Here is a 16994-nt window from a genome sequence, read left to right as displayed (position 1 = left end):
TACTGTGACGTTCACAAGAACCAAACAACAAAAGGAGCTGAATTTTTTTCTTGCAGCGAAAACCACAAAAGAACCCAGATCAGACTACGGCTCTGATGCCAAGTCAAACAGAACAAAGCAAAGGGAATTTCAGATATATTACTCTTCACCAACAACGTGGTTTATATACAAGATACACACCTAAACTACTAAGGAAACTAATTATGATAAATATATATTCCTAATACAAAGTGACACTTTTACCAAACAAAACCAAATTTACCAACGCACCACATAATTAAAAATTGGGTTCTAACATGCATTCTAACATACTTGATCACATACTTTTAGACACCGGTACAATTAGAGCCTTAGGAGAAACATCTAATCATGCAAGATTTCTAATATCGTTTAGGTTGACTTAGGGCCTCACCTAAATTGCATGCAATTAAGTTTGAAAACACTTAAAAGTATAAGTCAAACAAAATCACATTAAAGCACCAAATCTTTGTTGGAGACATGTTAACATGGAGGCGTCACTCACCATGACATACATGTAAATTTCCATAATTTTTCCACTTTAATTAACGCAAACCAAATCTACTTAAGGCATGATTCGATTTGTATCAATATGGTTGATGAAAATAGCACTCAAACACAATCTCATGGACTGCATTCAAGCACTAAATTCGTGCGCACGAATCTGAAAATTATCTAAGAGCATGTAAATCATATGTAGAACGCACGAATAGAAAGATAATTATTAGAACAAAGGGCTGAATAGTCTCGAAAATATATCAAATATAATATGAAACTTTTGAGAAAAATACAAAACCATTGTTTCAACATAGACAACAAACTACAATTTTCATAGACAACGAATTATAGAATAACAAAAATAAACAAAGTCATGAAGATAAATCGCGAGATCACACTTTGTAGGAACCTTAGAGGTACAGCTGCAAGGTATGAAACTCGGTGGTGATGGTGGTCGTAGAACGGTGGTGGAATGATGTAAAGCTTGTTGATTTTTATGGGGGAGTCTACGGTGTTATTTTGGCAGAGTTTTGGGAGAATTTTTGCATGAGAGAAGAGATGCAAATGTGAAAAAAAATGTCATGCAATTTATAGAGGAATGAGGGAGAGGGATTGCATGGTTATAAGCTGATTCTCTCTTTCTTTTTTCTTCTTTTCTTTCCTTCACCATTGAATGATCATTATCTTTGTTACTGACATGCATTCTCCATTCTTCTAGACTACATGCATTCTTCTGAAATATCTCTTAGTTCTCTCTTTCCTTTTTCTTCTTTTCTTCTTATTTTCTATTTATGGCCAGATGAACATTTCCTCCTTTGATGCTGCATACTTCTTCATTTTTATCTCATTCAGAAACTAATTTACTTCTTTCCTTTTTCTTGTTTTGTTTCCAAGTTTTTATCTCTCATTTAATTTTGAAAATAAGAAAAGAAAATAATAAGGATAAAATAATTCACAAATGTTACAGAAATGTCGAATAATAAAACTCCTAACCCAATTAGATTTCCTAATTCGACAAGGAATACTACTCTATAAAGTACTCTCAACAATTTTTGCGTTTTATACCCATTTTAGCACCAAAATGCAACCAACGCCGCCATAGACCCTTAACTCGACTCCATGACTTAATATTACAACAATAAGGGCTATGCAAAGTACAAATGGAGATAAAAATATTTTAAGAATGTCGCATAAAATGTTCCTATCAACTATTCAAAAACTTCTCATATAACTACTCAAGCAACTGAGCACTACTTATGTTACCGGTATTGTAATAGTTAAAGATACTGATCATTGCATGATATAACTAGTCTTATAACTACTTAAGCATCATGATAATAATATTTCTCAACCTTGTCACTAGGCTATGTTATTGAACAAGTAGCTATCTATGTATATGGTCAAGTAACTGCTCATATAATTGAAAAAATGTACTCAGGTAACTAACCATGTAACTAATAATACAAATTGTACATTTCAACATGAAAGCTCTATCACTTACAAACTGCATATTGTAAGTACTTACATTTCAACAATGCATGACATGCATTGAATCAATCATTTACAATCAGACTCATAAACAACATCATAGTCATCGTCACATCTAAATCTTTCATGCCACCACGTCGCCCAAGTCATTTCTTGGAATTGCAAGTTTGATTTTGATGTTTTAAAGATTGACATTCAATAAAATTTCTAGTATTTCTTGTTTACAAGTTGATATCTTGAGAATTTTATTTACCTTAAATCTAGCATGAATGAACATTTGCAACTTGTTGTGGTTCTTAAATTGGCCGCTTTTCAGTTACATGGAACCCTAATAGCACTCCATTGTGAATTTGACACTAGAAATTTGGAAAACGAACAATGAAACATCAAATTTTGACTTCGTTTTGATCCATGTCATGTCCAGCCTCCTGCCGCCACTCTGGTAGCCCCTACACGGCCTCCGCAGCTCCCTGCACGGCCCCGTCACCCCGCAGGCACCCTACCCGGCCTATATACCAGCTCCTGCCGGCCAGTTTCCGGTGATTTTTCACCATTTTCTCGTTGTTTTTCCAGCATCTTTATAACATTCTTTGTTGAAGCGTTTTCCTACCAAAGTTTCATTCAGTTTTAAGCATATTTTGACATGGTTTTCCGGTTATCTTTTCTGGTTTTCTCCAAGTCATTTCATAGCTGAACTAGTTTTCTTAATGGTGAGCACCCCGCACCATTTGGATGGTTTCTTTCTAACATCCATTTCCAACATGTAAGTTGAAGAATGTAGTACCATTGCATGTGATACACTTAATGGGATTGCACTTTGTTCTGATTGTCGTTCATACTATATTCTACAGTATATTGTTTAGACATGCTCTCCGTGTCGCTGACTCTCTTAATTTATGTTTATGTTGTCCCACGGTGATGTCGAGTGTCTTGTTGATTGCACAACCATCTACACTGTTCTACGGCTCAGGCAGTTGTTTTACGAATTTTGTGTGAAGATTGTGTTTTATATATCTTCGCACCTTGCTAAGGTCATACATGCCAATGATTTTTCACCTGGATACTTATGTTGAGAATGGAGAGGAATATATCTGTTAGATTTTGCTGACAATAGCTTTTTCAAGCTTTGGCAGTAGGTTTATTAGTCTGCAGATGTAGCTTTGCTTGCCTACAACTGTAGCTTTATGTAGCCCGAGATTCTTTGAATCATGGGTTTGGTTTTGCTGCCTTATTGGGTTTGACATGATCATTTTTTGTCATTATGGACATGATATCATGATTAAAGTTCTTTGGAATTCACATGATCAAATGTTTTTCATGTTCCAAAAGCGTTTGGAAGATTTTTCTCCATGTCATTCCGTGGGGGACCGTGAGGCCTCCTCACGGCTATGTTCTAGCCTTTCTGTCGGCCGTGATGTCCACCCCTTCACATGGGCTTGTGATGCCTCTTGTTATGCTATCATAGCTATTTCTTCATGCCCATCACTCATTTTACAAAAGCTGCTCAATTGATATTGTCAACCTTCTAATGTGAAGGCTCCAATCGAGCATATTTCATTCTTACAACGTAGTCAAGGTGATATTTGTGGACCTAACCTATCGGAATGCAGACCTTTTTTGGTATTTTATGGTATAAGTTGATCCATCGATGCGTTGGTCACACGTCGTTTGGTTATCCACAAGGAATGCTGCATTTGCTAAGTTATTAGCTGAGAACATCAAATTAATGGCTCATCACCCTTACCATCTTATCAATTCTATTCGATTTGACACCGATGTAGAATTCACCTCCAATGCCTTTGATGATTTTTCATGTCTACTAGGATCATCGTTGAACATTTTCTTCCCTATGTTCATTCACATAACGATCTAGTATAGGCTAACATCAAGATTTTTCGGCTTGTTGCTCAAACTTGGTTATGGGTACTAACTTCCCAGTCTTTACATGGGAATATGTAGTGATGTTGCATGCAACGACACTTATTCGTTTCAAACATTTAGCTAACTAAGCATTTAGTATGTACTAGATGGTTACTAGATATGTTCCCAACATTTTTGTTCACTAAACGCCTATTTAGTTAAGTTGCTTATGTGCCTTAATTTTAGTATCTCAATGAGTCTACGTGAGACGATTAAGTATTTTGGTTGGTTATGAATCACCAACAAAGTCTGTTATTTCCACTCTACAACTGTAGATATCTATCATGTGATATTCACAGACGGTCACTTTGATGAGACATACTTCCCATCAATAGGGGAAATATGGAATGCTCACATTCCAGGTGTAACGTCAAAAATTGACATGGTGTGGCACTATGTCTCATTAAGATCTCACACTACTCAAAGTGAGTAAGAAGTACAACGCATTATCGACCTCTAGAAAGTCAAAGAAATGATGCTCCATGACATTACCGATAATTGCAAAAGTGATGAGATTGCACATAAATGATGTGATGTGCTGGTAATATTAGAACTCCCAAAATATGAGAGAATTTCATATGACTTGGTCCTAGCACCGTTGGCATCATCCCTCACCGTTGCCACCATTGTACGCTATGGTGTTGACGGCGCTCGTGGTATTGCACCACAAAACAAGGGCGGCAAATGCAAAGATGGACTAGTAAATGTCACAACTTCGGTATTGGTTCCTACCCGGAAGAGGGGGAGACCATTAAATTCTCTAGAATCAATAACGAGAAAGAAGCGAAACGCGAAGGCACAATTATTCCGCTTATTATCAAGAGATATTCTCTAAACATATCTATCAACTAAGCTTCTGTGGGACACTACAAATTTCTTTAGTTGATAAACAAAAAAAATCTCTTAATTGATCGTATAAACACGCATATGTGTTAATGGATTAATCTTTTATGATTGATGATGTATTCGCTTATGCTCTTATTCTGTTGAAAAGTATCAACAATGAGCAGTGTGACCGAAGTGGAAAGTATCAACATAGGCTGAACTAGACTTGTTAAGTTAGTCATTGTTCATAAGTGTAATGAGAATGATAAAGTCATGCAACATTTAAAGGACTTATGGCGCAATAATTGTTTCATTATCCTAATATTAACTACGATGAAGTATATTCTTTCGTTATTGACATAATAGTGAACCGCTACTTGAACAGTGATAGGAGCATATAATGTGACGTTCTTAATATGTTATCTCTCTCATTTAGTTTAGTTATTCTCTTAATAATGTCTATTTTAACTTAGTTATTTATTTTTAGGTATGTTGGAGCAAAATAAGAGGAATATATGTTTAAAGAACCTAAAGGAGCAATAAAACCCAAAACCGGGATTCTGCCTCTCCGGAACAATCAACTTTGATGGATCATAGCAGGAAAACTACATTGAGGAAAATTATGAATAATATATCGATGGAAATCCCTATGAGTCTCGTTTCTAGAACTATTAGAATCTCATCAATATCAATTTTCTGGAGGAAGTTATGTTTGATTATTGAGAAGATGTCGAGTTGTCCGAGGATAAGCAATCCTAGTCAAGAAAGGAAAGAAGATGTCAGCCGAATTAGACTACTACTAGGGTTTTTCTAAGCATCAATTATGGATAGAAAAGTGAGTTATTTCAATCCCTGACAACGGTGCCATTTGATTAAGAATTTTTAAAGCCATCAATAAAACCATGTAGAAGATAATATAGTGTAAGAAAGGCACTAGGCCAATTATGCCTTCAGGCGACATATGTGTTGTGTCGCTGGAGAAAATTCAAATATGTCGCATAGCAGCCTGTTGCCGTTATAGTTATCAGACGACTTATAATATATGTCGCTGGAAAGTGTATTAGGTGACATATGTGAAAAAAGTCTTATGTCGCCTGATGTTCTTTTCAGCGATAGATATTATATGTTGCATTCTATGCAGCCGATATTACACATATATGGTGTCTCTGCCTCTTTAAGATAACACATTCCAAATAGAGTATTGCTTGTATGTTGTTTCATAAAAACCTGAGAATCAATAATCACAAATCACCATAAAATTATTTTTAATAGTTTACATCCCATGTATATATTATCCTTGTAACACAAAACCATCATAAAGTACTACAAGTAGCAGTTGTACACAAAGGGCAACCAACAAAACAACTTGCACATTAAAATAGTTCGCAAAAGATGCAACATCGGCCATGTCCAAATTCAACCTGCAGATCGATGCTTACAATGCATATCTAACTACTTATAGTAAGTTACTACTGCTTACTGATAGGAGCGCAAAGTGTGACGTTCTTAATGTGATTATGTCTTATTCTTACTCTTTGTTACCTCTTATTTAGTATGTTTTAGTTTCGTTTGTATGAATAAGTGTCTAGGTAGAGCTTATATCAATTATGAGTGAATTGATGCAGAAATCGTGCTAAGTGTTCAGAATCCTTGTTGAGATATGATTCCTTGTTCGAATAGGATTCATTCTTTCGTATTTCTTTGTTTTTAACGTACTTATTCTTATTAGGAAATACAAATACATGTTGAAGAAAGAAAACAATCCTAATTCCACAAGGAAAGAGAACAAGATATGCACTTAAAAACCCAATCCATGCAAGAATCAAAATGCTGTCAAGATTCGTAGTCCAACTTTGACGGGCTCTTCTGGATAGCTGCGATGGAGTTAGAAGACGTACATTATATGGATAGAAAGTTGTGTGAGTCTAGTTTTTGTATGATTTGGAATCAAATCAATATCTTATTCCTACAGGGAAATATGATCGAATCATTACTCAAAGGTCCAGTGAGCTCGGCAGAATTATCTCAACCATTGATTGGCTTTTGATCCAAGGGCAACCAACTAAACAACTTGCACATCAAAATAGCTCGCAAAAGATGCGACATCGGCCATGTCCAAATTCAACCTTCAGATCGATGCTTACAATGCATATCTAACTACTTATAGCAAGTTACTACTGCGTACCGAACAACATGAATCACTTCAACTAACACATCAAGGTGTCCGCCACATGTTGCCATCTTGTAGATGAGGATGATGAAAGAAGATTAGGTGGAAATGTCACAATAGCAACTGAATTTGAAGATCGCAGCAAGCTTCTTAGGAGTTACGACAACACAAATTCAAATATGAAACAGGAACATTCCCTGTTAAATAAGAAACATGAATATATATAAGAAAACGTAGTAGGACCTTAGTATTAAATAACAATATCAAAAACCAAAGAAATGATGAAACTAAACTAGCTAAATCTAATAGAAATCTATAAGCAATATGAAGCATAAACAACTCAAAAACACAGAATCCAACGTATACAATGTGATTGCTGAAATTACAAAAATAAAAAATATAAAAAAGGTTGAATGACCACCAAAAGAAAATCAAAGAATAAATGAAAATTTGGAGAATATTGATAAATGAAAACTTGGAGATTACCGGTCCATATACATTTGCTCCCCGTTCTCAAATCCCTGCAAGAAGCAAAAGAGTTTTGTTAGACAGATTTGCGACATGTTGTAAACAATGTCACCAAGTTAGCATCAATACGTACATACCTTTTAGGAACTTGAAGATGTTAGATGAACAAAGCACACATGCAGTAAGATACTAAGATAGATGTACTAGATCCACAAAGAAAGGAGCAAATTTACAAAGTAAAAGAAGACAAAACTAAACCTTCATAAAAAGAAAGGGAGAGCATTAGCAACTGGTGAGTTATCAATGAATAGAAGAATCACAGTACTAGTCAATTTTTTATAATGAACAAAAAAAACAGTGAGAAAGTAATATGATGTCACATTCAAAACAAATTAATAATGATCCAATTAATTAAAATTTAAAAGTAGTTACATATGAAAGCACATACACCGTAGTCAATATTTTGGCCAAATATTGATAAACCACTGAAGGACATGGTTTCTTGCTCATTTCCTTCTATACTATTAGTACTCATCAGATTATTGTATCTAGAAAATGATGGCATTGTTGGTTTGGGCGAAGGCACTCTGTCCCTTGTCAACATAGACATCGCATCTGACATGGTGGGTCGGTCATCTGCATTTTCTTCTGTGCACAACAGACCAATATTGATGCATGTTAACATTTGATCTCTATTAATAGGAGAAATTTCCAGTTTTGGATCCAATAGCCATTTTAACTAGTACGTGAAAAATCTTTATCTGGTGCAGAGTATGTATCTGTATACCACAGGGTTTTAGTATTTCTAATATTAAAGGTAACTATAAAACTACTAGATAGTAATTCAGGATATATGTTACTTTGGCATTTGAATTTGATAACTCACCTTCTCATGATCCTTTTCTTTTAGTTCCTCAGCAGTAGTATATTTGTTGCCATTTGCTGCATCTACCTCCCCCATAGGCTTCTCATCACCCAGGTTCTTTCAGTTGCATCGACTCCCTCTTCAGTCACCCTAAGTATTAAGAGATAAAAAGCAAATAAAAAACAAAAACTAACAAAAAATTAAGCACATAAAGAACCAAATGAAAGGAGGTTATTGAAAGAGGTCTAAACATGCAAGGATGTTGACATTACAGTTCTCTTTTCATCAGTTCTAATTGTAGCCGTATACTATATACCACATTGTCTACTATGGATGAAAAGAGTATGCGGTGAACACGTACACAACAATTTTGAACACGAAATCAAAGAATTAATTTTGGAATTTTCAACACAAAGGTAGGTTAACGCAACCACAAAAAAAAACATGAAATGAGTCCTCTTTTTTTTTATCAAGGTTCATAAAAATGATGAAGTCCTTATAAAAATGATCTAGTAGCTACCTTGCCATGTGCGCAACTTAATTAAGGTTTAAGATATAAGAACTGATAATACTATTACCTTGCTTCATTTAGGATGTTCCGAATGCAAAGCAACTTGATCGGTCCTTCTTCAAACTAGCTTCATTCTTATGGAATAAGAACAAAAGAAGCTAATTAACATGATTCGATCAGGTAATAATTAACCTACCCTGCAAATCCCAGACAAGAGAGAAAGAAACCAAGAAGACCAAAAAATAGAGATAATTCAAGAATACATACTCCGTATAGTGATCAAAAATACAAATTGTCATATCAAAGCCCTAATTTTCCAAAATGTCGAAAGCAATATCCAACAAAGAACCCCAAAATCAAACATAAATAACCTAATACCCAATATTGTGGATAGCAAATGCCAGTAGATCTGCTATTAGTTGAAATGAATACCATTTCAACCTTTAAAATGAATTGAAAAGATAAAACCCTAAAATTTGGGACCAAAATTTAAATTGAAGAATACATAGAAAACCTCGTCTTCTCGTCGACCCAGAAAGCCTCGTCCTCGAACCCAGAAAGCCACGAGCTCAAAACCTAGAAGTCTTCGAACATTAAAACCCAGAAGCCCTCGAACACTAAACCCAGAAATCATCGAATTCTAATCCCGGAAGTCCTCGAACACTAGACCCATAAATCCTCGAATACTAGACCCATAAGTCCTTGAACTCTAGATCGAGAAATCCTCCAACTCTAAACCCAGAAATCCTAAAGCTCTAGACCTAGAATTCTTTGAACTCTACTAGACCCCCGATCAGTAATTGGTAAGAATGGGCATCAAGAATTTAGGAATTTAAAGAAGAATTTTGTAAAAATTGGCTTTTCGCTAGAGAGGACTTGTGGAGAGTGAAGTTGGTTTCTGGAGAAGGGGTGAGAAGACTTTGTTTTTACTCCAGACCCCCTCTTACGATTCAAGAGGCAAACTTAAAAAAAAAACACTTGTTAAATATTGGAATATGGCAATTCTACGGTGTTTGTGTTTCAAAATAGTTTAGGGTGTTTGAAAATGCCATTGAATAATATTGCCATGGCGTTTTAGAAACGTCATTAATATATACGGCATTTTGAAACGCCATTAATGTTTGGATTCGGAAATTTAATAACGTTTTTTCATAAAAACGCCATGAAAAGTGTATTTAATGACGTTTTGCCTCCAAACGTTTTTTCATTTCAATATATATATAGTATTACTCCAAGAGTTCGGGAAATTGATCTTAAATTTGATTTAAAACAATGATGTCAAATATTAAATGACATATTAATGTCGTCTTATCTAGTCAAGTATATGGCTAATTGAGGAGAAATTTGGGAGGGAGATAAAGTAAATTTCAACGATGTATTCTTCGAAAACTTAGGTCATAAAGCTTAAATATCAGATGACCTATATATGTAATCTCAATGTCACCACCTATGGGGTGTTAGAAACGTCATTTATATGTCGTCTGACTAACATCATCAGATGTCAAAAATATGTTGTATGATTATCATCATTATCTCAGTCAACCATGAGTTGTTTCAGATGACATTTATATGTCACCTGATTAACACCACTAATTTAGTCAACTATGGGTGTTTGAGAGGGAGTTGAAGAAGTCAAATTTTGATATCCCTCCAAATTATACTCCAAAATCAGATGACATAAATATGTCGTCTTATTGTTGCTTCATTTTTTGGTCAATTTTAGAATCCCTCTAGAATTAAGGTAAAACGTCATACGACATATATAAGTCGCCTAAATATTACCCTTTTTTCAACCCAAAGAACTTTGAATTTATGACTCTATTCAGACGACATATACAAATATTTATATCACTCCAAACCTCCGAACAACATTTAACCCAACATATGTCGCCTGATATGTGTCATATATAGACAGTATTGGCATAATGAGGGTATCGTTATATGTTGGAGATTGAGGGTACTCTGCAAGATCGAGCGTTAGGAACTACTACTATTTACAAATATATCTTATCTACAAGTATTATATACAATTATATATAAATTTTTTTAAAGAGTTTGAGAAATTGTTTTATCAAGAACATAAAGAAATACAAGACCTATCTACTATATATACAATTATATACACTTGATCACCTCCCCTGCATAGAATATCACAAAGTCATGTAATTGAATTGTTTCAAATCATGTAGCCTTAAATCATGCAAGTTGAATACGAGAATTAAATTTGAAGTATATTCTGTAGTGGCTATATACCACATATAATCTTCTATGATATCCTAAGTGAGTAGTTCTAACCCTAAGAAATTTCATGTAATATGTTACGTTAATATGTAGCGCATCCATTCAACATATAACATGAATCATTAAGATCAAAGAAAGAATTTAGACATGCAACTAATGATCAAAGTTGAAACCCACGTCAATGAACCTCAACCTTTACCACTTGTTTAACCGATGCTTTTCTTAGCGGCATAGCATAAGTTAATAGTTATATTAACCTGCACAAATTAGTGTTTAACAAAGCTCAGACCACAAGTTTTCAACACATCAAGCATGACATGATCCAAAGTGACACAATCCTCGTCAAAAATTCAAGAACTGTTGGAGGAGGAACGAAACGAGAATAATAACAACGTAATAGAATTATATATAGGCATAACATAACCACAATCCCGTAGGATTCAGAGTCCTAATCTATTACAGATATGTGAATCTATCTCTAACAGGAAACCTAATAAGACTGAAACACACACAAGGGTAGAATAGTAATTCTCCCAGAACACTCCCCCTTGTGTCGCATGCCTAAGTTTCATGATGCACACATCGTTGCCTCGGTAAAAACATTGTCAAGCAAAATTAAAACCTCTTGGGTAAAAAAAAACATGATCGAAGGGAACAAGAGCACAACGCACCATCTACATTTGATAGCATCATGTGAGGTAGACTCCCCCTGAAATCTACGAAACAACTCCCCCTGATTAGTGCCATAATCATGTAGTACGAAGTATAACGTATACAATGTTCATTTCATGCGTCTCAAAAGTAGTTTTGGGCTAATGATTAATCATTAATCTAACCACACATCCTTAGATCATACATGCTATACTTAGCCAAACTTAGATCTTAGGAAACAAGATTGCATAACAACTCAAAATAAGAGTTTGCAATGAAAATCAGATTCACGTGTAGAATGACATTCACTCACTTAAACGGCCATAATGTCTTCGTCACAATAGGTATCAGCGAACTATAAAATATTCTGGAAAGTAGACACTTGTGGCTTTCCAATGACATAAAGTTCACAACCTAATTCCATCGGAGTAGTTCACAGTGCTCTGTCGAAGTTGGCTGACTTGAAAATTCCCGGACAGAATTGTCCTACTTTGCTAAAACGGCCATAACTCACTCAATACGATAGATATGAACAAGTTATTGGTGGCCCTTGAAAGTATACACATAGACATTTCCAACGGTATCAAATTCACCATATTTCATTGAGCGATCTGTTATGTAAGTCTCGTTGAAGTTGATCTACGAAACTGGACAGATTCTGATTTGTCATATTCAATGTGTCTTTCACAAAGGAATGGGAGAATGGACCAATGAAGGACTGATTTTGGTCAGAGACGGAGCCGTACGCATCCTCTAGGCTACCAGTGTCGACTGCTACACTAAGGCATACGTGATGTTGCTGGAGCTAGTGGCGGCGTTGGTGTGGATAGGATTTGTGTTGGTTCACTAAGTGTATAACTAAACCCATGTCAAAGGAGCAATGCAAATCCAATGACGATGCATAGGCACATAGTTGATCACATCATAATGAAAGCAATAGTGTCCCAACAATGCTTACATGTATGAATCCATAGCTCATTGAATCTCTTCATCATCTTTACTTAGATTGAATAGAGAGTCCAAAATTGGCTTTTATATGAACATGTATGGGTATAAGTTCTTGTAACCGATTGTACTACATTCTCTCAAACGTCGCAATTTGATTACATAAGATCTACGTGGTCTAGAGGCATTTAAAGTCCCTCGGGCACTCTCATATCTGTGTCAAGATCCCTTTACAGATATGTTATGACCAATATCATATGCTACAAATCAATTTTCATAGACACTACTACTGATTAAGTAGCAGAAAGCAATTATGTCCATAATGAGAGAATATAACTCATCGTAGTCAATACTAGGATAATGAGACAATCTTTGCGCCATAAGTCCTGCAAATATCTCATGACTTCATCTTTCTCATTACACCTACGAACAACGACCAACATAACAAGTCTAGTTTAGCCTGTATTGATTCTTTCCACTTCGGCCAAGTTGCTCATCATTGATACTTTACAACGGAATAAGAGCATAAGCGAATACATCATCAATCATGGGAGATCAATCCATTCAACACACGTGCACGTTGTAGACCCATTGAGATTACTACAAAAGAGGCACATAAATAACTTAACCAAATAGGCATTAGTAAAAAGAACATTGCGACCGTATCCAATGACCATCTGGTACGAACTAAACGCTTGGTGAGTTTTGAGTCTGAAGCAAAAAAGTGTCGCTGCATGCAACATCATTACATATCTCTATGCAAAAATCGGCAGGTTAGTACCCATAACCAAGTTTGAGCCTCTGCTAGATCATGTAGTGAATGAATATGAGAAACAATATGTTCAACGACGATCCCAGTAGATATGCAAAACGAAATCATCAAAGTCGTGGAGGTGAACTTTCCAACGGTATCAAATCAAATAGATTTGAGAGGATGGGAAAAGTGGTGATCCCTTAGTATGATGATCATAGATAAAAACTTTAACAAATTCAGCGTTCAATGTGGAAAGAAAAGCGACGTGTGACCAACGTGTCGATGCTCTTAACCTATACCATAAAAATACCAAAAAAATGTCCGCATTTGGTTGGATAGGGTCCACTAATGGCACTTTAAATACTTTGTAAGAATGGAAGAATGGAATATTCTCGGTTGGAGCCTTAGCAAATGAAGGACTTCCTTGAAATTTAGCAAGACAACAAGCTTTGCAAAATGAGCGATGAGCATCAGAGATTGCCACGGAGGAATTAGAAAACATGGGAGGCATCACAAGCTCCTGTGAAGGAGGGGATGCCGCCACCGACGGCGTAAATGCTATGGAGCCGCCGAGAGGGGCATGCTCGGCCCTACCGTGCAAGTCACAGATAGGCATGGCCTCACCATGTGGAGCACAGGTGAGGTGGTCCTCCAATCACTTTATGAACATGAAAAATAGATGATCATGTGAATTTCAAAGAACTCTAATCATCATATCTCGTTCAAAATGACCAAAAATCATCATGTCAAAATCGAGAAGACAACAACCGAACCCATGATTCAAAGAATCTTGAGTTACATAAAGCTACTGCTACAGGCAAGCAAAGCTATGTCTGCAGGCTAACAAAGCTAATGTCAATGAAATCTGACAGATTTATTCCTCTCCATTCTTAACACAAATATCAAGATGAAAATTCGTCATTGGCATGTATGGCCTTTTAAAACTTAGCAAGGCACGAAGATATAGAACACAATCTCCGCATGAGATCTGTAAAACAACTACATGTGCCGTAGAACAGTCTGGGTGGGGGGATTGAACCAAAGTGCAATCCCATCGAATGTATCACATGGCAATAGAATTACATTCTTCAACTTTAAGGGTTGGAAAAACATGGTATTGTAGCAGTTGAATATCAAACAATTAGGGTGGTAAAATCCATGTAATTGGTGAAGGTGGTCACCAACAATAATAAAATCGTTTGAGCTATGAAACGATTTGGAGAAAAACCGGAAAATTAACCGGAAAACCATGTCAAATTAACTCAAAACCAGGTGAAAATTGGACTGGGAAAACATGGCAATAAAAACTGCTGAAAATATACCGGAAACATGACGAGAAATGACGAACAAAATGCCGGAAAATGGCGGCGGCGGCCGGAGCGGCATGTATAACAGGGGACACCGGCATGAACCGGATGGTGGCGCCGAAAACGACGGCAAGTGGCTGGAAGGCGGCCAAAACGCCGACAAAATGTTCCGAAAATGTCGAAACAGTAACCAGGAAAAACAACGTCAATTTTTTACTAAATTTTAAGGTCTAAATTCTCAATATTGTACTATTAGGGTCTCATGTAACCCAAAAGCAGCCCATTAAAAACCACGTGAGTTGCAAACGTTGACCATTCATGCTAGGTTTAAGGCAAATAAAATTCTCACGTGTTCATCTTGTAAACAAGGAATACGAGAAATTTTATTGAATATGCCAATATTTAATACAACACAACCAAGCTTCCAATTCCAATAGACGACTTAAGCTAAAATCAAGCAAGAAACATGCCAATGCCAACGTCATACTTGAAAAATAGTAAGTAGAAAACATAGTGAAAATAGATTGACTAATCAAAAGTTCGTAGCAACAAAATTTTGCATATCGGATCGGGCGGGCGTTTCCATTTCAAATGTTCCCTCAAATAAATAGATACAGGTGCCAAAAAAATGGCATGTGTTTCTTGGATGTGGAATATGCATCAAGGTCAACTCTGGTATTACAACGTCATAGACGGTTATTGAATTACGTTAAGTGTGTGCGTCCCATAGAATGTTTTTATTTTTGAGATGTTTTGTCAGCAAATAGTGCTCCATCAGAGTAATAAATTTCAACTCAAATAAATAAATACGTAAACCTTGGGATTATCGTTTATAGACATGAGTTTGAGAAAATAACCGTCTCGATGGCGACGCATCCATAAGAAACGAGGGTTGTATAGGTTTCGAATAATCGAAACTATTCAAGTCTGTAACTGAAATTAGAATGGTTGTGATGTATATGGTCACAAAATAATCGATGCATATCGGCGATTCTCATGATCGCACCCAAAATAGAGGTGCACTCAGGCGACCACACGAAATCGATTTGTTCCCTTTAAATAATAACGTGACTCCCCAAGACCGTCACAGGAAAAACGTCGACCAATAAAGGGAAACATATCTCTCTTTGGTCTCATCGGCGTTATAAGAAAGGCCGAAAATGAGACATGAAGAAGGCTAATAGCGCCCTATAATTTATATGTGTTCAAAAGAAGCAACTTTAAGAAAAACATATTTTTTGGTCTGCCAAATAGACCGCATATAATTAAATTGCTCTACAAATTGATCGTCATGCAAGAAGTTGCTTGATGAATTCATTTTCGATCTTCGTCCGATGACATAAAAATCTTGCGAGGATACGATTGAAATCGCATGTAAATGACAAAAGTATCGTCCATCTCGGCATGAATGTCATCACCATAGTACGACAAGTGATCACTTTTTATATGCAACGTGAAACATAATTAGAAAACTAAAATGGCAAATAAATGATGTAATGAATCAATAGGAAAAGAAAATGAAAAAAATAGTTTAAAGGCCCAAAGGGTTGTCGGGCTCATCAGGCCATAGGCCCAAATCCGAGACGAGTTGGCTTGGGGTTGAGATAGGGTCAGACGGGTCGAACTCTGCATATCTGGGTCGATGCCAGTTTGGAGATGCAGTGTTGGGTTGCCGAACGGAGAAAAGCATCGTTGTTGGAAGCTCAAGGCATCAATGATGTGATGCATGGGTTGTCGACGACCCAGAAAAGGCGTCGTAGGGACGTGAAGAAAGTCGTGATCGCGGATCGGGAAACCCGCCATGCGCAGACACTAGTCCAGGGCGGAGGACGTACGGATTCTGGGCAGAGGGCGCACGGCGGCATTGGTCTGTGGTCCCTCGATGACGATAAGGCGGCGTTGGGCGAGCAGCCAAGGAGAGGATGGGTGCCCATAGCAACTGTATGGGTGCCCAGAGCATAAACGATTTCTGTTGTTTCTTTTTCTTTCTTTTCCGACAACAATTTGTCGGCCTATGATCTAATTTTCCGACAATACAAGGCAAATAGGTCGCCGGGGGACAAGATCTCAGGGCTAGGGTTATTTTTTTAGTGGTGGCCTCGTCGCTCAGATACTTTAGAATAAAGTGCATGATAACGTGTTGGAGGAGGAACGAAACGAGAATAATAACAAAGTAATAGAACATAACATAACCGTTTATTGATTTATAATAGGGTCTATATATAGGCATTACATAACCACAATCTCGTAGGATTCGGAGTCCTAATCTATTAGAGAGATGCGTATCTATCTCTAACAGGAAACATGATAAGGCTAAGACACACACAAGGGTA

General features: G+C 36.5%; 1 long non-coding RNA gene across 3 annotated transcripts; it reads right to left on the bottom strand.

The window, feature by feature from the left end:
* Positions 1-6634: 6634 nt before the first annotated feature.
* On the bottom strand, positions 6635-9680 carry LOC126794412 (uncharacterized). 3 transcript variants are annotated; one of them, XR_007672146.1, is made up of 5 exons: positions 8831-9680; positions 8274-8402; positions 7525-8035; positions 7406-7440; positions 6635-7116 (listed from the first exon to the last, which is right to left on the bottom strand). It is a non-coding gene; the product is annotated as an uncharacterized LOC126794412 (long non-coding RNA). The 3 variants fall into 3 exon arrangements; XR_007672147.1 differs by having other exon boundaries at positions 7836-8035; XR_007672145.1 differs by having other exon boundaries at positions 7406-8035.
* Between the last annotated feature and the right edge of the window lie 7314 nt (positions 9681-16994).

This window comes from Argentina anserina, chromosome 1 (assembly GCF_933775445.1).
Source record: "Argentina anserina chromosome 1, drPotAnse1.1, whole genome shotgun sequence".
NCBI lineage: Eukaryota > Viridiplantae > Streptophyta > Magnoliopsida > Rosales > Rosaceae > Argentina > Argentina anserina.
The sequence above is the reverse complement of the archived record's forward strand: the minus strand, read 5'-3'. Positions and strand labels throughout refer to the sequence as shown.